This window comes from Chamaea fasciata, unplaced genomic scaffold, assembly GCF_029207755.1.
Source record: "Chamaea fasciata isolate MVZ Bird 193981 ecotype frontalis unplaced genomic scaffold, bChaFas1.0.hap1 SCAF_1, whole genome shotgun sequence".
NCBI lineage: Eukaryota > Metazoa > Chordata > Aves > Passeriformes > Sylviidae > Chamaea > Chamaea fasciata.
In genome coordinates, this window is record NW_027094086.1 from 135,892,282 (window position 1) to 135,914,171 (window position 21,890).

General features: G+C 38.7%; 1 protein-coding gene across 2 annotated transcripts in view; it reads left to right on the plus strand.

Moving 5' to 3' along the window:
- The window catches only part of KIAA1217 (KIAA1217 ortholog), a 345,995-nt gene that overhangs the window by 105,030 nt on the left and 219,075 nt on the right, over positions 1–21,890 (plus strand). Inside the window, exon 1 of one of the 2 annotated variants that reach the window (XM_066199083.1) lies at positions 7,141–7,199. The exons of the other annotated variant lie outside the window; for it this stretch is intronic. The gene's annotated coding sequence lies outside the window, so the exon portion shown is untranslated. Of the gene's footprint in view, positions 1–7,140; positions 7,200–21,890 lie in introns of those variants that run through there. 2 annotated transcript variants of the gene reach the window in all.

Here is a 21,890-nt window from a genome sequence, read left to right on the forward strand (position 1 = left end):
TTAATGAGAGGATTTATGCTTTTTCCTTAGTGCATAAAACTCACTTCTTCTTCATCTGTTCACATGTTTAAATTTACAGTCTAGCCTTGAAATACCTCTGAAAACACTGTGTAAAGAGCTTTTTCTGGGCAATGGTCAGTTGTCAGTTATCAGTTTTCTTTACATCTCTCCTACAGCTTTCATGCTGAGTATTATACTAGCTCCATTAAATGCTTATTTCTTGGGTCATCTTTAGTTGAAATGAAAAAAGTCATAATCATAACTGAGTTAAATGTCCAAGTGAAAAAGTGGCTTGTCTGTCTGTAGGGGCAGCAGTGTCCTAGATCCCACAGACAGGGTCTTGGCCAAGAGGTTGAGAGGAGGAATCAATGCCCCCTGTGCAGCACGCAATAAACCTCCCCTGGACCTTGCCCAGCTTGGTGCCCTCCAGCACAGGCACACCCCACACACCAGAGGGCCCGAAGGCACTGGTCTGGAGCAGCTGTCCTGGGGGGAAAGCTGCAGGAGCAGGGCTGGCTCCCATGGGGTCAGAGGCACCTTGGGGCACCTCACAGCCCTTCAGGCCATAGGGAGGAGGTGACTGCTGCTTGTATGTGGTGAGGGGCCAGGGACAACAGAGGGAAATTGGAATGAGGGAGATTCAGAGTGGATATCCGAAGAAACTTTCCCACCCGAGGAGGATGAGGCAGCGGCACAGGTTCTCTGGCGGGTTTTGCAGGCTTTATCCACGGAGGCTTTAAAGGCCTGAGCAGCTTGGTCTGACCTTGAATCTGCCTCAGTGTCAGCAGGAGGTTTGCCTGAGGGAAGGATTTCCCACAACTTCCGTCTTGATGCTCTGCTCTTTGGTGGGGATTCAAGTTAATTTCTTCTCCTCTGTGCCTTTAGCATGGAAGTTTCTTGCAAGGTCTCCTGCACCACTACTACCCTGGTCGCAAAGCCCTTCGCAGCTGTGATGGTGAAGGTGGCAGGCTGCGCTTTTCAAGTGCAGGCATTCCTGAATAATCTCCACACATCTTTCACGATTCTCTGTCCCTTTCTTTAATAAGTCTAAGTTACATGTTTATCTTAAAAGTTGCTTCAAAGCTTTAAAGTGTACATAGAGTGAACTTATATGCAGAGACAAGGGATATTTTCTTATCTTTTCTTGATGTCTTGCTGTGATACAGCAATGACATAACTGGCTAAACACAAGTAACTTCCACAAAACAAAGAACATCTCTGGCATCTAACATGGTCCTGCCAACACTGGTACTATCAAGGATTTCTATTGCTTTTAACTGAGCTTGAAATTAATGAAAATTTAATGAGTTGTAATTAGGGAGTGAAGGAATTGAAGATGCTTTATCAAAGTTTCCAAATTCTGCTTAGTGAATAACAGTAATTGACAAATGCAAACATATTGATTTATCCTTTATCCTAATAGCTATTCTGTAAATGGAATGGCATTTCTGCCTCAAATTAATAAAAGATTATTTTTGAGGGTTTAATTAAGTGTTCTTTAAATTGTTCATTCATCTAAAATTAACCTGTGACAATTATGCACCTTTAAAAAAATTCCTTCTTTGTAACATAATCTATAGAGGTACACACTGACTTGGCAACCTACTATTAGCTTGCCTAAGGGAAGATTTATGGCTGGAAAACACCAGCTGCACCTGTTGTTTTTGCTGAACAAATCACCCTGAAGTTCACCATCACTCCAGCCTGCCACTACATCATTTGTATTGCTAGGAAAGTGGGTTTTTTCCGCATCACTAGTATATATTTTTCAGAAATGAGTAAAATCACACAGTTACCCAAAGTGTAACTGGTATATTTATGAATTTACTAGAGTCTTATGAATCATTGGTAAAATAACACACCTCCATTAATGAATAATATTAGCTAGAAAGAAAAGTATCTTAAATAATATCTCAGGGTGTGGTGTTTTTAACCTCTCACAGAGCAAATCTGAGATTTGTGCATTGCAGATTGCATGTCTCTATTAGCACCCTGTTGAAATTTGCCTTTGTGTTCTTCATAGTAACCAAAATAAAAAAGGTTAGCCAATTATAAACTTTCTGGAAATAATGGATGGTAATCACAGCTGTGGTCAAAGAGGCTCCAGAGGATCACATTTGTGTATCACCTGAGCATAGATTTGAGTGAATTTTGTGCTGACATCCTCTGCTCCCAAGGATGAGCTCCAGAGTGAAACGAGGGACGAAGGGGTCCCTTCCCTAATGTTCTGTCAGCCATTTGGAAAGGGGAGTCAAAGCTGCTCCACAGAGAAAATCCTCAGGGCAGCTCCTTGCAATCATGAGAGCAGGTAGATGGACATATCTTTAGCTTTCCACAGCCCATTTCTGTAACAACTTATCATCCTATATTCTCACTTACTTGAAAATATGCCTAATGTGGTACAGCTGTGATAGCAGGCAGAATGTCCCCCCGCTTTTTATGCTAATCTCTCTCCTCTTCTCTTACCCGAATTGCCTCTGTCTCCACCAGGGTCCCTCATCATCACATGTCCAGTGCACCTGGGGGATGATCTTAGGCTGCAAACTGCAAGGCTTCCTTTTTTAACAGGCTTTGTAGTATGTTTAGGACAGTAAAACTGGATGCTCTGTCGAATAAATGGAGACAGCCACCGAAGAAGCAACTCTAACTGCAGAGTCTGGTGGCTGAGCTAGAGGTGGAATCAAGGCTGATGTATACTATAAGAGCTGCTGTAAAATAAATCACAGTTCACTTAAAAATTATAGGATTAAATCCTGAATCTGGACCAAACTCATGTTATATGGTTAGGTTCCAGCAAATTAAAATTTCCTGTGCAATTACCTTTGAGTATAGAACCCTAAACAGGTGGCTTTAGTAACCAGAATGAAATTGTTTTTGAGGGATATGTAACTGTGATCTTATTAGCTGCAAAATAGACCAAAATAGTCACTGCTAGTGGAAGAAGATGGCTAATTTGTTTGTGCTGTAGAAAACTGTGGAGAGCTTGGAAGGAAAAGTTTAGGCTGAAAATGTCCAAAACATTGTTAATCAAATAAATATTTTTCCTTTTTTTTTTCTGTTTTCATGTAACTGTGCCGTTTGAAAGTATTAAGGTGTATGTCATACTTGGCAGGTGACTGGTAATGGGATTATTTTATTCAGTGGAGGACATTTCTTTATGTGAAATACACCTTAAGGTCTCACCCTTAGACCTGAAAGTGTTACCTGCTTAAAGCTACCTTTATGGTCACTGCCCCCATTTTCACCATGTTTTATGGCTGTTAGCATTGCAGAGTTGTTACATTTAAAGGAGAAAGCAGTAGTTTTCTTTAGGTTTATACGTTATCTGGGAGTTATTTGAATTCCCGACTGCAAAACTTCATTTTGACATGGGAGTAAATCATTTGCAAACTTGCCTTTAAAGTCCAGCAAAGATTTAAAAGATCCATTTAATTCTAATGTGAAATATGGTAGTTGCTCACATCCTATTTTTTCCCCATCAAGGAGTCTTTACTGAGGTAAGAAACCTGATCTTTTTTGATCCAAGTTTTTCCAGTCTGTCCCCCTACAGACCTGTTCATTGAAAGGCATTTTAAGGACTATTAAAATGAGGGACATCATGAAGGCTTGCTCTCAGAATTTGTAACATTAATTTTTAATAGCTTCTGAATTATTCTGTTTATTTTATGGCTCGTATAATGACATGGTAGATGTGGTGGTTGCATTTCAGTGGAAGGAATTCAGGTCAGACTTGCTAAAATCTCCCTGATAACAGACTAGTGCCCATTAAAGTCACTGGAGGTTTTATCAGAGGGGAGTTACTGTTCTTCTTCTCCTTCTTTTCACCTATTTTATTTCTGTCTCTCTTTGCATGTGTTTTTAAGTACACACCTGTCTTTTATGTAGCAATCCTTATAACATCAATTTTATTTTAATGCTTTGGGATCAAACAGGAACATATTGAAGTCAAAGTTTTACTTTATTTGATTAATGCACCAGTACAAATGAAACAACTTTGAACTAAGACTGTTTCTTACATCTTTTAGTCATTACAGCAAATCAATATAGCATCAAGAACAGATCAGAGAACTCTATTTGGTAGAACACAGTAAATAATGTGGTCCTTGGGAAAGAGAATATACATTCAAAACATCATTTTACCAATTTCCTTCATGGTTCTAGGCAGAAATGCTGGTCATGCAGTGTTCTCTTTTTAACTCGTGATAGCCTACTTTAAAATGACCATTGACCTTTCTTTAAAGAAGATTTCACATTTATATATTGTACTTGACATGGTCATCAGTTTAGTTTTCCATTCAGAAAATAGGTTGGGGTTCTTAATAACATACTTCATAGGCCCTTATTTTTATTGATAGGGTTATTAGTTCTTTTCAAGATTTTTCTTGGTTGGAAAGAGTAATATTTCAGATTTCTTTGCTTCATTGCCATCTGCTATTGTCTGCTGTTGGACCACTGTATTAGATTTTCCCTTTGTGTTCCGGACGAACAATGTCTAATGATGGAGGCTGGAGGATCCATCAAGGTAACTGGGACACCACCCCAAATATCTGCCAGAAATATAGGAAACAACAGTTGCTGTATTCCTAAGGCATGCTATGTGTTGCAGTCTCCTTACTCTCAAGTGCTAGTAATTGGGACCATTTGTTGTCATTTGTGTAAATAAGGTAATAAATCATCAAATATGCAAAGTGGGACATCAAAGTCATCTGCATAAATTCTCCAGATTTCAGAACATTTAGTCTCTACAAGTATGGGCAAATTGTAAGCAAGAAATATCTTTCCAGATGGCTTGAGCAGGTGAGGATGCAATGGCTGTGCTTTTCAGAGTGGTTAGCTCGGACTACCTGAACTATTATCTATAGCTATAGAAACACAATAACCGGAGTTGCAGATTTTTTATTGTTGTTTAACAGACATGTTCATCTCTCCAAAGCTGTTCAGGCAACAAGGGATCAAGCAGCTGACTGTTCATAGACAGTTTACTCAAACCCATACAGTCAGCATTGTAGGGCACTTGTTATCTTGCTGCAAGGACAGTGTAAGTGACAGAAAGGATCAAATTGAACACCAGTCACTTGAAATTTTGGCACAGCAAAGAACCTTGTGCACCATATATGTTGCAGTGTGTAAGTAAAATTGTGAGAAAATTAAAGCTTGGTGTATTCTGATGATGCACATTTTAAATGGGACTTAAAAGAAAAAGTATTTTTTCCTTTTCTGTGATGGCCAAAACCACACAAAAAATCACAGACAGATGATCAGATTAGCTTCTTGAAATATTCATTCATGGATGTCTGAAAAATATTGTGTCTCACAAGTAGAAAAATACATTTTATATTCTGCGGTTTGTTCACTAACTCATCACTCCCAGGGCTGCTCCTGAGAGAAGGACACTGGATTGGTGGCACACTCTGTGTGTGTGTCTGCAGTTTAGGTGGTGTCTCTGACTAATTATTTTGCTTTTTAAAAAAGCCCCCAAATAAATGTTATTGTAATACCTGACTATAAAGGGTTCTATATCTGCTTACTTGCCTTCTGTTTTCCTTAGACCTGTGGAGATTTTTCTTTACATACAAGGTCTGTGGTGGAAAAAGACTGTGGTAGTCTAGACTCCAGCCAAGAGTGCCAGAGCCACAGATGCCCTGCAGAGATATTCCTTCTCACCACTGTCTTCAGAGGACAACCATTGTCTTCCCATTGCTCTCTTCTCTTTGTAGTTTGCTCCTTAGGAGAGCAACCACTGCAGCACCCATACCCCGGGCCTATTGATGGAGCCTTGCTGGATGAGGAATAGCAAAAATACTTCACGTGGGATATGAGTGAATTGCCCTCATGCCTGAAGTTTGTCGTCCTTTCATTCATTTTGTGCTTACTTTTCTTACCTATTTCCCCCCCTGTGTGGATGATGCAGAACTTCATGATGAAAGTGGAGTATTGAAAAAATGAAAAAGACTCATCTGTGCCTTGACCATATGTGCAGGATTCTGTCAGTCAAGGATCGTGTTTTTGTCTCCTGGCATTTCCAATCTGCTCTTACTTCCTACCTATTTCCTCTTCTCTTCATTCCAAGAGTTCATTCAAACCATCATAAGGGGCTTATTTTCTGTAAGGCATATTTTATCTTTTGTAAAGCTTTAAGCTCTCTGTGTTGTATTTTTGATGTGTGAGAGCTCTTCTAAAGGTTATTCTTTTATTAAGAGGTGGTCATTTGAAAATGATGATTCCAAAAGCTAGAGAAGGTTGCTGTTATGCTAAAACAAATTAGTACCTAACATTTGAAACTAACATTTTCTTCAGAGTAAAGTGTCAGTGTAGTGTTACAAATTGTTTCTCTCCCTCCCCTATTTATAGTGGCAATAAAGACTAAGCCAGTCATAGTTTCACTTGCATATTTCAGAAGAGACTTTGAAATTTGGACACTTTCCTCTTTCATCCAAAAACTGCTAATGCTATAAATTTGGCAAAAGATAATTTTGTGCACATTTTAAAATGCTTCAAGAATCTCAGGTGCATTCACTTTCCACTCATGCGGAAAGCAGTGTTCACATGTTACTTAAAAATGAAGGAAGAATAGTGATGATCTGCTGTGATTTATAGCTAACAGGTCTTTCTTTAAGAACATATTGAGCCTATGTTCTTATTTGATTTCATTAAAAGAGCAGAACAAGCGAAAAAGCTTTGAACCAAGATTGTAAAGATTTTGGCATCTTTAGTTATTACAGCCAAGTAGTATACCACCAAGAGCAGCCAAATCACAGAACACTTTGCTAGAGTTCAGCAATAATTTAAATATGGTATAAATATTTGAATTTTGTATTCTTTTGTGAGTGGGTGATACATAGAAAAAGGTAGCATTCTGAAAAAAAAAAAGTATTTGTTATGAGTTGCATGGGCAGCTGTTCACAGTTGATTGTTTTGTCTCGTATTACTTAGTGATTAACTCATCTCATCAGGATCAAGTCCCCAGGCCTGCCATCACAGTTGCCATCAATTGGAAATCTTAGCAACAATCTTGGCAAACCTTTCAAACATGAAAGGCTGTGTTTTCACACGCTTGCCCCCTTGCTTTGTTCTTCGGATGGTGTACTCTTTGGTTTATGCAGTTCCCTGTGTCTGAGTGTGCCTGGGCTCCTGTAACCCTTCTGGTGGGGACGGGAACCAAGTGCAGTTGTCAAAAGGCATCCTGAGGACAACACCAGGTGAGGGACAGTCGTGGTGTACCTTTAATGGTTTAGAAGAACCATAACCTTCATATAGTTCAATCTTTACAAACACTTTAATAGTTAGCCACAGACCTGTATACTCAGGCAAATCAGGACTTTGAAGGTCTTGGAACCAAAGCAAAATATAAGACATAGAAGTGATAAAATAATAAAGAAAATTAATTTTGTCCTTACTGATGGTATTTCTGGGTTTGTGGCAGAATTAAGTATTTAGATTCTACAGCTGTAAATGCTTTTATCTTTAAGAAAGTTTTTGCTATGGTTTAATTTTCTAAATTTTGAATAAAAGGAAATGCAGTAGACCTGAAGGGGTTTTTTTCTGACTTTTTTTTTTTTAAAGACTTTTAACTGAGATTAAATTTTTATGGCTGAGTAGTAAATCTCTGGAACAGAATTTTCTGACATAAATGACACCTCTGCTTTAATTATACCATCTTCTAGGCAGCTATTATATTAGAGCTGGACCCTTAACAGACTTCCCTTTTGAAGACCATATTCAAGAGTAACAGGAGTTGCCATAATTACAGTTTACTTTCTTTTGGAAGGTTTCACTTGTCTTTGAATGAATGACTAGGTTCCTTTTGCATGGTTTCTTTTCCTAGCAAGGATGTCTTTAGGTCGTTGTGAGATATTTTAAAATGGGTCTCAATATATTGAATGTGAAGCATCTTCTATATTATGCACCTATTTCAGAAATCATATATGGGGAAATAAAGCACTGGTACATAGTTCTAAGAAAGCCTTAACATCTGCAAAATTAACTTGTCACTAATTTTGCATGCTTCAGTTACTAGAAAATGTAGCTTTCTGAAGCACCAAGCTTTTTTTTTTGTTATTATTACATTACATACCTATCTGTGACTTGCATCTGAAATTGTTTTCATCACTGATCTTGTTCTAATGTTATGCCAATACATTTATTTCTCATTTCATGCTGAAAATGTTATGCCATCTGGTTACTTGCGTAATTTTGTAAAGAGAAGACTTCATTAATTTGCAGTTTTAACGTCTGCACCTGCAACTTCCATTTACTGGTGTAGCAGTTGTTGCCTGTCAATAGTTTAGAAAGAGTCTGCTGAAGTTGAAATATTTCTGTATACATATCTTTCTGTCTTTAGATACTTGCAGGCCGAAATTTGGGGGAGGATTTGGTAGGCTGAGAAAACACCACATCCTGAACTGTACAGCATCAACTCCCAATTTTTCCTGGTTCACATGCAAGGGTTCCTCTCCTCTCTCCAGCTCTTTACGTGCAAATGTAAACTAGAATTCCATGGTTGGCCAAAAAAGGAAACTTCAAGCTTTGCAAATGCTTTGTTTGGATTAATAACATCTATAGTCACGTTTCTTTTATTCCAGAGGGCACAAACATTTCTTAAGTTAATAGCAGTATCATAACCTATCTAATATGCCATGGTAAAAATGCCTTCTGTTAGATAACCCTTAAAAAATTCTTGTTGTCATATTTCAGCAGTAATTTATTTTCTAGGCAGGCAAGAGGAGAGGTTAGTTTTGAAACCAAAAGGACAATGTTTTAAACAGTGTATGCAAGTGTATGGTTTTCTAAAAATATTACTTGTTTACCTATACATGATTATTCAAAAGCAATGACTGCACTGTTGGTCCCTTAATATTAATTTCTGCTGTGTGAGGCTGTGACAGAGTTTATTCATTGATCCAAAGCACTAGAAAACTTCCTACAGCACTTTATGAAAACCTGACAAACTGAACTGCTTTTTGCTTAACGGTATGTTACATCAATATGATGTTTCTACCTAGATGAAGTTGGCTATCTGAAATCTAAGCGAAAAGGGGCCGGGTTTGTTTTGAACTTTTTGTTTGGATTTATTTGTTTATTTTGGTTTTGTGGGTTTGTTTTGGGTTTTTTTTTTTAGTTCAAAAGAGTAGCTTGGGGTTTAAAAAAGCCTGAGAGCTGATGAAAGACTTTCTCTCTGGGGAACTTCAATAAGAACCTGTGGTGAAGAAGGAGGGATTGGCAGGAAGGGACCTGCCCCACAGCTGGGAGCAGCTCAGGCCTCCAGGGCAGCTGGGCTGGGGGAAGAGGACCTGTGCAGGTGGGTGATGGGGAGCTGGCAGTAACCCTGGGCTGCACTCCCATGCTCTTCCAGCCCAGAGTGTCCAGCCCACAAATTTACTGTGTCTACATCCAGCCTGGAACACAGTCAGCTAAGCAACCTCAGCTTCTGTTCTGGAATGGTTTATTTCAGGGTTTTGGGGGATTTTAGAGTGGAGGTTTTTTTGGTGTTTTTGTTTTTTGGTTTGTTTTGGTTTGTTGTTTTTTTTAAGGGTTTGATGCTCATAGCTGGAATCGTCATCTTCACATCTCAGAGCCTTTAAAACAAACAAACAAACAAAGAGGACATCTTTTGGGGAAAACCATGCCCTAGACTGCAGGAAGCTAAAAGGGATGAATGACCAGAAAGGAATCAAATCCTCACAGAAATGGCAGTCAGGCATGGGATATTTTGCTGGGACTTTGGAGAAAAGTTTTACTGTTGGACCGATTTAAAGATATTTAAGGTTCCAGATTATAAATAGCCTCTGAATAAGTTTGATAATACAGAATGACAAAACTTTGAGGGGTGGGAAGGCATTTTTGGAGATTGCCTAGTCCAACCCCCAGCTCAGGCAGACTCTGCCAGACCAGGCAGGTCAGGGCTGTGCCTGATTGGGTGTTGCTTATCTCCAAAGATGAAGACTTCATGCCCTCCCTGTTCAACTTGTGCCAGTGTCTGACCACCTTCACTTTATAAAAAGCCTTAAGTTCTTTTTCTCCCCCTGTGGTTCAGTTTGCCTTCATTGTCTCTTGTCTCATTGCTGGGCACCACTGAGAAGTGCCCAGCTCCACTCCCTTTTATCCCCACATCAGATGTTCATGCTCATGGATAAGATGCCTCCTCCAGACTGAGCAGGCAAAGGTCTCTCAGCCTCTCCTCACATGACACAGTGCCATCAGACACCAAGATATTACTGAAAATGGACATCTTTGACTGGAGTATCCCGGGAATTTCCCGTGTTTGTGGAACATCTTTGACTTAACCCGTTTCTGCAGGCCTGTGTCTCTGCTGTGAGAAAAAGAACTTCTTTCTTGTCAAAACCAGGATGTTGCTACTCTCTTTCAGTGCAGAAGTGTCACCTTAGCATCCAAATGGACAACTTAGGGCCTTTCTTATCAAAAGCTGATGGATAGATCTCCCTTTCTTCACCTTTTTTGCTACACTGCTAGAGAGAGCCTTAGGAAAATCTTGAATTCACGATGTCCTCGCTTAGCATAGAAATTACTTTAAGTTACAAATAACACGACCATCTATTTAGATTCTCCTTCACAGATGAGGCCATTCTGTCCATGAGCAACCTGCGATAAGATATGCTTAGTTTGGGTGAATGTGTAACGTACAGCAGTCTTGACTGGATTTTGCTTTAGCAGTAGTGATTCAAAAACTGAAATGCAATTTTTGTTGTCACTCAGGACTGGATTTTATTTTGCAATTGCTCTGTGTTTAGCAGAATTAAAATATGTCTTTTTAGTGTCAGAAGCATTATTGTCACGGCTTAAAAACACTTCTTAAGCATACAGCATTTGTGTCTGCTTACACAGTCAGAAATCATAATGGAAGATATTAAAAATTACAGTTGGTCAAATAGTCCAAGATCTTGAGAGGGAATGACAGTGCTTCTTAGGCTCAGTACAACTGAACTGTCACATACATACTGGGTTTCACATTTTCTCTTCCTTCTTCACTCATTCTTTACCTCATTCTCCATTAACTCTCCATTCATCATCCTGTTTCACCCGTTTCTGTACTTCATTGTCTTCTGCAAGACCTGCTGTGCCTGAGCACTGCTAATGAGCCCAGTTACTCTCATGCCCCTCAGGTCCCTCCTTGTGAGGAGAAATCTTCCCGCTCAGACTTGCTTCTGTGTTGATAATATGATATGCAGAATAATATCATGGCAAAGCTTGCTGTATTACACTTAATCTGGCCCATTCTTGATTGGGCAACAAAGCAATAGACACCATGCTTTATAGAGAAGGCATAAACGGTTACCTATTTAATGTAGGATTCTTGGAAAAAAAATATGGAAACAACTTGCAGAAAAATTTTACTGCATTGCACAATTGCCATCTCAGAAAATGAGAAATGGCTGTAATAATTTAGTCACGTTTTGCTTACTTTTTGCTTATTAAGCATTTCTCCTAAATATCTATTAGTACTTTAGCTTGTGTAATATTGATTTACTTCTAGTTTTGTAATAAAATGGACCCTCATATTCTATTAGAGATGCAGCATACTGGTTGCCTGGGATATTGAGAAATACATTTTAAAATTCAGCATGAAGATTTTACTGTAACTGTAAGCTGTGATGTTTTCTTTTGTTTGCACTGTGTTGTTTTTCTTTAGAAGTTGCTTCCAAAATTATGGTGAATGGAATTTTCTTTTCATGTGTCCAAATGCTCTTTGTCTTGGCAACATTCACAAGCACAGAGCTGGCAGAGAAAGTTAGGCAGGATTTGCCTGGGCATTTTCAAAGAAGAGCACCCAGGAACTGAGGTTTGAAATAATGTAGCCTGAGGTCAGGAATTTTTTCTTTAGAGAATCAGTAAAGAACATGATTATCTGTAGTGTGCAAGAAGCCAGGAGTTTTCTAGATATATGTGTACCATTGAAATAGGAAAGTATAATGGGCAATATTCTGTGGAGTGTTGCTTCCTAAACAAAGCCAGTTAATAATAAGGGATCTGGGACATTTTTCAAAGAGAGATGCTTTTTGCTGTCAATCCTTCCTTTCTTGTGGTGAGTTAGATAATACAGTGCTAGGAGAATATGCATCATTTAATCCAATTTGAGCTTGCGCTGTGCTTAACTCAAAGGTAAATATGTTCTTGACATCAGGCATTTACCGTATAGCACTGAAGCAGTGTGGTTTTGGCACACTGTGAGGCAATCTGCTGAAACAAGAAAGTGTTTGTTTGAGAGAGAGGGGTTGGGAGAGGAATGCGGGAGGGTCCCACATGCAGAGGTAACCCCGCGCCTGGATGGTTTTTCGCGCTGTACCTGCGGAGGTGGAGCATTCCCCTCATGCCAGAGTGCTGCTCGTCAATGCACACCAGGAGCTCCAGATAGTCCCTGGAAGAGCTTGTGCTCCCCACAGCGTGGTTGGGACTCAGCACTGGGACAGTCATCTGTTTTACCCCAGCACACATTTGCATTCCACAGGTCTGGGAAACTGCGTGACCACCCAACGCTTGGTGTTTAAAACTGATCAGGCTGGCAGCACAGCACTTCACATCCAGCTGCGCTGCACACACAAACTCCCCAGCCTCTGTGCTGGAAAGTGAGCTGCGAAGGATTTTTTTTTTTTTAGAAATTGCTTTTGGAGCAGGTACATTCCTGCACAGGCAGGATGTCCAAACCATCTCGCTTGGCTCGACCTGTGTCAGCTAATACAGCTCCTAAATCGCCTTTGTCTAGGAAAGAAGATTTTAACAGCCGATCACGAAAAATTAGGCTAGGTGAAAAGATTTTGAGAGCTGGCAGCGAAGGAAACCTGGTTAAACAGCATCAGCAAGAGCAGGTGGAAATCACAGAAAGGCTTGTGCCACGGAGGGCTCCTTTCCTGAAAGGTAACTGGTTATTTCATGCTGCAAAAGAATAATCAAATGCATTTGCAATCATTGTGCTTTTAATAAACCCCAAACATCAATTACTGTATAATAGGGGGTATATGTGTGTATCTGTGTGTGTATATTGTTTCTAAACAACAGATTCTCGTACATAAAGGATTTGTTTTGAAAATAAAAGGGCTCAAAACATTTTTGTTGTTCAGTTTTGGCTGGGTGCTGTATACAAGCTAAAAATGTTGAGCTGTCAAAGTGGTAAATCACAATCTTTTACAGTCTAAATGTGTCACTGTATTGTAAAACTTCATTTGAAATAATGGTTTGAAATTATTAGCAAGTGTGAGAAAGATTACATAGAGAAAAATGGAGAGAAAATAGACATCAGTGCAGGCATAGAATCTTTCAACCCTGCAAGTAAAACTCTTCTTTGTGGGTCCTAACAAGGCAGCTGCAACTATTTCTTGTATAAAAACGAAACAGATCAAGTGTATTTGGAAAGGCTTATATGCTTTCAGAATGCAAACAAATGTGGAGGATAATATAAGATTACGATCTACTTTCACTGATCTGTTGAGCAATGGGCTGCAGGAGCACTGCCTCTTTTTAACTTAGTTTTTGTGACAGTACTCTTTAGAACTGCATTTAAAAGTAGCCATTTAATCTGCATAGAGTAAAATGAGAGTAAATTGCCATTCTATCAGGAAACAAAAGTAGTAGTATTCTAACTGTACTCTTCATAGCGTTTCTATTTAAATATGAACAAGAAGTAGAATCCCTTCAGTACAGAATAGAAATTGCTGTCCCTCCATCCTAAATCCATAGGAAAAAAAAGTGTAGATTATAGACCTTTGTAACTTGAAACTGTACTTTCAGTTCACACACACGGCATCCAAGGTCACAGTTTTTATTCCCGCCTGAATAAGGTTTAAAGGAATTTTTTTTTCCTTCAGTATGACTTTTATTATTTCACAAAGAAGGGAAAAGTGATGACACCTAGTCTTACTCAGGGAGATGGATGATCTCTTTGTTTCTACAAAGGAAACTGGGTTTGAAGCACTTTATTAATGGCAGAAGAGAGCAAATGGAAAAGCTGGAGGTGGGAGGGCTTAAATTACTGGTCTCACTCACAGAACTTCTTGCTTATTTAGCGATATAATGTGGAAACTCATTTTTGATCTTGAGATGTATTGCAAGAAAGTAAAACTTCTATTCCAAAAAACCCCACATGTACAATTCTTTATGCCCTGGTAATCAATATTTACTGATTTTATTGTAAATTATGTTTCCCAGTCAAGTTTTTAAAATTTGAAAACCTTCATAGAAAAATTCTGTAAGAGTATGTATTTCACCAAGATAAAGTTTTTTAAACAGCAGTTTATTCACTTTGTGTTCTCTCATTTATTTGGTTCATTGAGATGAGGAAATCATGTGGGATTTACAGAACAGAAAGTCCTTTTAAGGAATGTGATTTTTATGGCACTCTCAGTTCCTTCATCACTTTACTTACTTTATTAAAACGTTGTTGGGCTATGTAATGCTTTACAACTTAAATCAAGGATTGCACTCACTGCTTAGAGTTTTAGGTGAAATTTCTATAAAGGGAAATCTAGTATATATCAGTAGTGCTGCAACATGGCATGTGCTTTTAGTATTTATAGCTTACACTTACTGTCTTCTTGAGTATTAGTTAAACCCTGTTAAGTACTGGCTTTCTGCATTGGGATGGTTGTTTTAGTTTAGGCAGGATGTTACTGTGAGTTGCTTTTGTAAGAGATGTTGAAGAACAAATATTGATACTTCTGAAGGGAGCATACTATAAGGGTGATGGAAATGCAAAGTGTGTTTTTTTTCTCTGGAAATGGGACTGGCTGGCTGAACCCCAGTAAAGTCCAAGCATTGGCCAAAGTGAATTGAAAGTGGTTTTGTAAGAAGTGGGTACAGACCTGGGGGATGGAGGGACAGCAGATATGGCAGAAGCCAAAAGAAACAGTGAAAGGTAGAGAAGCCACAAGGCAGGGCCCTGGGGCAAGGCTGAGTAATACAAGAGAGCATGAGCAGCAGCCAAGGGTGGTTATGTGGTCTTGAAGTGGTAAAGAGGAAGAGTGGAAGAGGTGGCACAAAGCAGGTGTAGGCTGGGTGAGATGGCTAAAGTAGGAAGCATACTGAGGGGAGGAAGATAGCTCCTGTGGGAAGAAGACGGGGGCTTGGAGGAGAAAAAAATGGTGAAGGAGGACTGGCTTTTAGGTGGGTCAAAGGGGCTGGTATGGAGAAGTGGGAGCAGGAGGCTCTGTTAGGTGGGGAGTGGGGTCCTAAGCAACCTGACATGGAAGACGAGTTTGACAAAATTTCATTCTTTGTTGCGTAACGTCAGTGAAACCCCATAGTTGTGTGTGTGTGTGCGCTATGCCTTAAAATTCTGGTCTGTGCACAGGAGAAGATCAAGCTGGGTTGTCTGAATTAGTTTCTACTGTTGAACTTTAAATTAACAACAGGACACTATTTCTGGTTTCTTTGAAAGTTTTAAATAACAATAAGATAACACGCATGAGTGGTGCTAACAGACAGCAATCCAGCAAAGCTCAGTGCATAACAGGAAATACAAAATTGTAGCTATAATTTTAATGGGAGTGTAAAGCATGATGACTCATTTTAATTACATGTTGAGGGGGTTTTCTACAGAATTCTTGCCCTTCATTGTGCAAGATGAGTTGTACTTAACTGAGAAATTGGGTTCTATTAGCAGGGGGCAGCTTGAGGCAGAGACAAAAGTAATCCTTGTAGGTAAAGCCATTAAAGGTCAGAGTGGATCTCTCTACCTCTGCCACTGAGATCTGTGTGGCAGAGACAGACATACTGCTTCAACTTCCACAGGGGAATGCTGGCTGTATGGATTTGTTTTTTGGTTTAGTGGCTGGATGTGCAAATCTGAGACCATGGGTTCTGATTTGCAGAGCTGAAACCACATAACAGTAACTGAAGTCAGTGTCAGCTGCAATTTTATTGCATGAAGTACTGTCTAATGCAAAGGACTTGAGAAGGTCGTCTTGTACTTACCTGTTACTCTTCATCTGAATTTAATAGACAACTTTGACCATAATTTCTCTGGATGCCAGGTTCATCTTGCTAAAAGAGAAAAGAGGGAGTAGGATAAAATTCTTGTTTTACAATGAGGAATACTTAGACCCAAGCTGCAAAATTTGCTGCTTGGTCTTCAGACCAAGACCTGACAAGGGTGCAGTATGTGAATCCCAAGTCCACACCCAGAATAGCTAAGATGAATCATTTACTTCCATGCATCTGAAATGAGTCCTGTTCATTTTGTGAGGAGAACAAGGCAATGGCCGTATGAACGATGGGATAGGGTTGTGGGTAAGGAAAATCTGTCAGGCAATGCACATGCAGGTGGAGTGGGAAACAGGGTTGCAGAGACAGTCTGAGTTTTGGTGTTTCCCACCTGGTGATGAACTTTCTTTGCAAACTGAATATCAATTAAGGATTTGCTGGTTTAAAGAAAAAATGGAGATAGGTAAACCTTTTGTTTTTAATTTTCACTTTCATGACTGAATCAATTAAAATAGGATTTTTCACCTCTGGGATGTGTTACTGATTGGAGACGTTTATGAATTTCTCTTAGCCATACTTTCCTCCAAGAAAAGCAGAGAATATACTAATGTCTGTCTTTTCAATTTCCTTTTTCTGTGCCCTTTTATTGAGTTTTGATATTTGCTTTATTATTTGGCTTCACATTGCTTCACTTTGCTTTATTTTTCACTCTATTTTTCTCCAATAGAGTTTCCTTCATGATTTCTTCTCTGCCCTTTACTTTGCAGTTCATGGTGTTTGGAATGCAAGGCCAATACTTTCAGACTAAACCTTTTGATATCTCATATTCTGTTGGATCCAAAACTAGACAAAACCTGTTTGTTCCATCCCTAGTTATTAGAAGGGGGCCAAAGGACTTTGAGGATATAGTGGGTTCATAACTATGGGTTCTTCACATGAAGCAAGCAATAATGGCACCATGGAAAGTGGAATTGATTACATTTTCCCTATTTTGTTTTTATGACAAACTCCAATGACCATTTAACCCATATGTGTATTACTAATTATCTCCAACATTATGGTTTTTAAATAGATATAGAATAATGGCCAAAGTTTGGAAATTATTCCCTCTGACATTCAAGTAATATCTATGGAATGTTAAAGGCCAAGAACTTTATTTGTCAGGAACTTCCATTTCACAGCATTTCCTGACAGGGATGTACCTACAAATACAGAACACATGTAAGACTAGGGGTTTTCCATCCAAGAAAGTTCATTATTAAAAGAATAGCAAAGCAAAGAATGTTAGTATTTAGCCTACAGTATTTTTTGTTTCCTCTGCAACTGTTTTAGATTCATGAGGGCAGAGAAGGCAGATCTCTTATATATAGTACTTGTCTATACAAATGTCCATTATCTCACAAATTTAATGCTAACTTTCTTCTTTACTACCAGTACATTTTTTTTTAAATTTGAAATGCAGCTTTTTTACTGTGATCTAAACAAAAAAAACAAACAAAACAAAACAAAAAAAGGCAAAACAAAAAAACCCCACCAAAATAAGCAAACAAAAAAAACCCCAGAAATTTTACTGTCTTTTAGAGTAGTCTGAAAAACTATAGTGTATAGTTTAACTAGGGTTAGTATCAGATCTGCAACATAATATAATAATGGCTCAAAATTTTGAGCTTGAGACATAGCTTTGATAACGTATAAGGACTATATTATTTCATTTTAGTATATTAGTATCAGAAATAGAAATAACATGGGCCATTAGATTACAAAATAAATCTAGATTAAAAAAATCAAGCTGGAAAAGAGCATTATTAAGATAACTCTTGGGATTTACAGTTGCAATGTAGAAACCAAGACCAGGTAAGAAACAGTAGACATTCCTTCAATTGCCTTCATGAACATTTATTTCTATAGCTGCTGAAGGATGACTTCACCTGGAGGATGAATAGGGCAGCTGAACATGCCTCCTTCCAGTAAAGATTATGCAGCATATAAAATGGAGTTATGGTTATTGAAAACTGAAGGTCTGGACATTTGTTTAGGTAATGAATAATTGGCTTACCTCTGTTCTTATTTGCTGTGAGATCATGACTCAGACCCAAGCATAAAGTATACTTGAGCTATTTTTTTAAGCATGATTTCCTCCAAAAATTGGTCATGTCAAAAATACCTGGCAGGCTTTCTTTCATTGGTAACCTTTTTACCCATTATCTGAATTTGTGCAATTATGATGGAGAGGTAAGGGCCTCAAAAATACTGCATTTCTATGATATACTGTATACACTGAGCTGTATGGGATACTCTGTTCCATACCTGTCAAATAATACATGTCTATATTTTTCTATAATACTGTGGAAAATTGCTGGCTGGGTAGAGAAGGGAGACCTGATTGATACTGTGTTCAGGGAAGAGCTGCAGTGTGTGCTCAACTCCTGCACATCAGAGAGTTCATGTGTGGGTGACACCTCATAAAAGCCAAACCCAAGGGACAAGCTTGGGTTGGAGCTCACAGCTCCCATAATTCACTAGAAGAGATAATTCAGACTGTGGAGGAGATTGCATGAATTCTGATGGAAATGTTTTGAAATTGAATGTATACTGCAGCCTAAGTATAATTCAGTTTACCAAGTCAGTAGTCAATCCCAAATAAAAATAATAAAAGAAAAAACTGTTTTGGAAACCAAGTTACCGTAGTTGCCTTACTTACAGAGCTATTTTTCAATTGCAGAAAGTATATTCACTTTAAAAGTTCTTCCTCTGGGACCTGGCAGGAAAAGGAGGAGAGCTCTGTATATCCCCTTGGGAAGCTCAGGATCTTCTGTTTGTTTTACTATAAGGGCATGAGGGATGAGCAAAAACTTCACCAATTCTCTCCACAGCTCTAAAAAAGCTTAAATCATATAGATGAGGGATTTTTGGAGAGGTTACAATTTTGGGGGAAATTAAGTATAATTTTTGAATGTTCATTTTCCCTTAAATTATGTCTTTCTGAAATCTGTCAGAGGTTTTCAAGTTTAGATTAAATTAAGGGAATGAATAGATGGCACAGATTGTAGATATTTAAATGTTCCTCATTGGATTCTTGCTCCATAAAGCAACATATCAATATCACTTTCACATCTTTAGGATGTAGGTATATGTTTTATACAGAGCACATAACTTTTCATGTATATACAAAATTTTTAGCAGTGTAAGAATGTCATCTAAGTGACATGGCTGAATTGAAACCGTACTACTTCAGTATTAGAGATTTCAGTGAATGTCAGTCAAACAGTACCATGCAAATCTGGAGTAATTAAGCAAAATTTGAATGAGAAGGCTCAGAAATATTAGTCCTACTGTCAAAATCCCCTCAAGCCTGGCTGTTTCTGTGAAACGGGGTTTTCTTCTATCCGAAATTGACCCAATTAATATAGGATGTATAATTTTTTAGTGTACCCTTTTATCAAAATAAGAGCAAGTGTTTTGTATTTAAAGCATAACTTTCAGTTTTATCCAAATATTTAATGTTGTGGATATTCTAGTAGGTTAAAAAATTACTTGTGAGTTCTGTGTTAGTTTATTTGTATGATGTCAAGACAGGAGTTGTTCTACAGTTGAGAGGTTTTTGACTGAAAGCGGAAAGAATCTCACTGAAATATGCTGAAAAGAAATAGCAATGCTCATGTATTTAACATGTACTTGATAAGCTGGTGTATCTTTTCTTTTTTGGTGGATGGACTGTAGTGTCCTTCTAGGCTGAAATATAACTCCTATCTCTATCTGTTGTTATTCTTGTCTGCTAATTAAGTGATGGATCGAACTTCCTTTAATTTTCAGGTTAACTCACATCATCCTCTGAAATGGGATTTTCAAAGCTGGACACGGTGTTCCATCACTGAATGCAGTGGAGGGATTATGTTACAATTATTGTGGATAAATATTTATAAATCCTAGTTCAAGTGCGGGGGGGGGGGGGGGTGTGCACAATGGCATGGTAATGTTTTAAGCTTCTGATAACTCCTAGAGCCATTTTTTTCTGTTAACTGTCTTTTAACTTTATGCATTGAAGGTTCCCCCCTGACCCAGAAAGACAATAATTCTAGCTGATCTTAATTCCTGAATTCTTTCTAGTATTATAAGTGTAGACACAACATCAGCTCCTTCCAAATCTGGTATTTCACCCATCCTGAGTGAATTCAGGCAAATATTAAGAACACAGAAATTTTCATCTGTTAGTTCTTGTAGTGCCCCAGGATGAGATTCATAAGACCCCAGCAAACTGCCTGATTTCCTTGCTTTCCTTTTTAGATTTTCTTGCTGTTATTAATTATGGAAGACACATGGTCACAGCTGACCCTCTTCTTGAAGTCTGATATGAGAAAGGCATTCAAAATTCTGTTTTCCCCATGCCATTTGTTAAAAACTGTCTTTTCCCATTGAGTAATGGATCCATCTTTTCTTTGCCCTTCCTCTGACTATTAAGGCACTTATGCAATAAGTAGTTGCCCAGGCCTGCTGTTCGTTTTAAGGAAAGGGAAAACATTCAGGGTCTAGTCATGAACCAGTTATTCTGCTAAAAAAAAAAAAAAAAAAAAAAAAAAAAAAAAAAAAAAAAAAAAAGCAGCTGCAAATACATGAAAAATCAGAACATCTGGATTGCACAGCTAGCTGGCTGAACATATCCAGGGTATTAGTATGCAGGCATTTAAGAACAGGCAAAGTTGTACTATTACTGTGAAATAAATTTTATGATGGCCATCTCCTGCTGACATAGGTTGACGTTGTGTCCTGGCCTAGATAAAATTTATCTTGAGCCTCATACTTTGAGTTTGTGAACATGCTAAGGCCCTTGCCGCAGCTTCAGCATATGAGTAACTTCCCCAGCAGTGAAAACTTTGGAGACCTCTCCTCGTCCTCAGCCTTCTATCCTCCAATATGCAGATTCATCTGCACCATCTAGATGTGGCATAAGATAGACTTTATTAATTGTTTGAAATTAAACTTTCTAAGCACCTATTTTTAGAAGAGATGGGAAAAGAGGTTAAGGCAGAGAAGGTGTAAGTGCAACCCTGCTGTGTGAGGTGCAGGCACTCCCTGGCTAACATGCAAGCTTCACAGACAGCTGTGCTGCCTGGCTTCATCTTGGCTATCACCTGGAAGGTGCATAGCCTCCTTTTGGGGCTGCAGATTCATCTTCTGCAAATGATGTTCTGCCTGTCTGAAGATGATCTCTCTCTCCCCATGCCTGTATGACTGCCAGAGCCAGGAGATTACAACCTCCTTCTTTCTCAAATATCAATTTCGTTTGGGCAGAGGATAAATACAAAGCATACCACTAGTGAGGGCAACCAAATAGCACTTAAAGGGGTTAAAATTAATCCAGCAGTTTGAGACCAAAGTCTAGCTTCCCTTAAACACATTTTATGCTGTAAGTTGTTTATTATTTTGTGGCACAGATTTCTCAATGAAGCCTTGAGTGCATGTTAAATGACCTCATTCACATGCTGGACATTGAAGGCAATGTTGAAATCATGCTCTCAGTTCATGCACTAGCCATGCAAAATCCCATGTTATACTTGGCCATTTTCCAGCCTACGCATCTCACTGTGCAGTTTGCTTTTCCTTCTGATCCTTATTTGTCATTATCTGACTCATCCACCACCTCTCTGTGTTTCCTGTTGTTATATAGTGTGTGCACTTAGGGGATTCAGTATAGCTTTGTGTTGAATTACCCCTCATACTATCATTTGAATGCAGTTCAGGTAATTATGTTTCCTATTCTTCATGCTTGAATAAGTGAAGTGTCACTTTGAATGCTGTCTTGACCTCTTGGAACTAACTGACCTCTTCCTTTGCAGGGCTCTGTAGCTCACAGGCCTGTGTTATGGCTTGCACGCTCCGTGGCTGGGCTAGAGCCTTAGTGTGGGGCAAAGCTGCAGCTTTTGGGCAAATCAGACTGCCAACATGAAAAGCTATCTCTACAA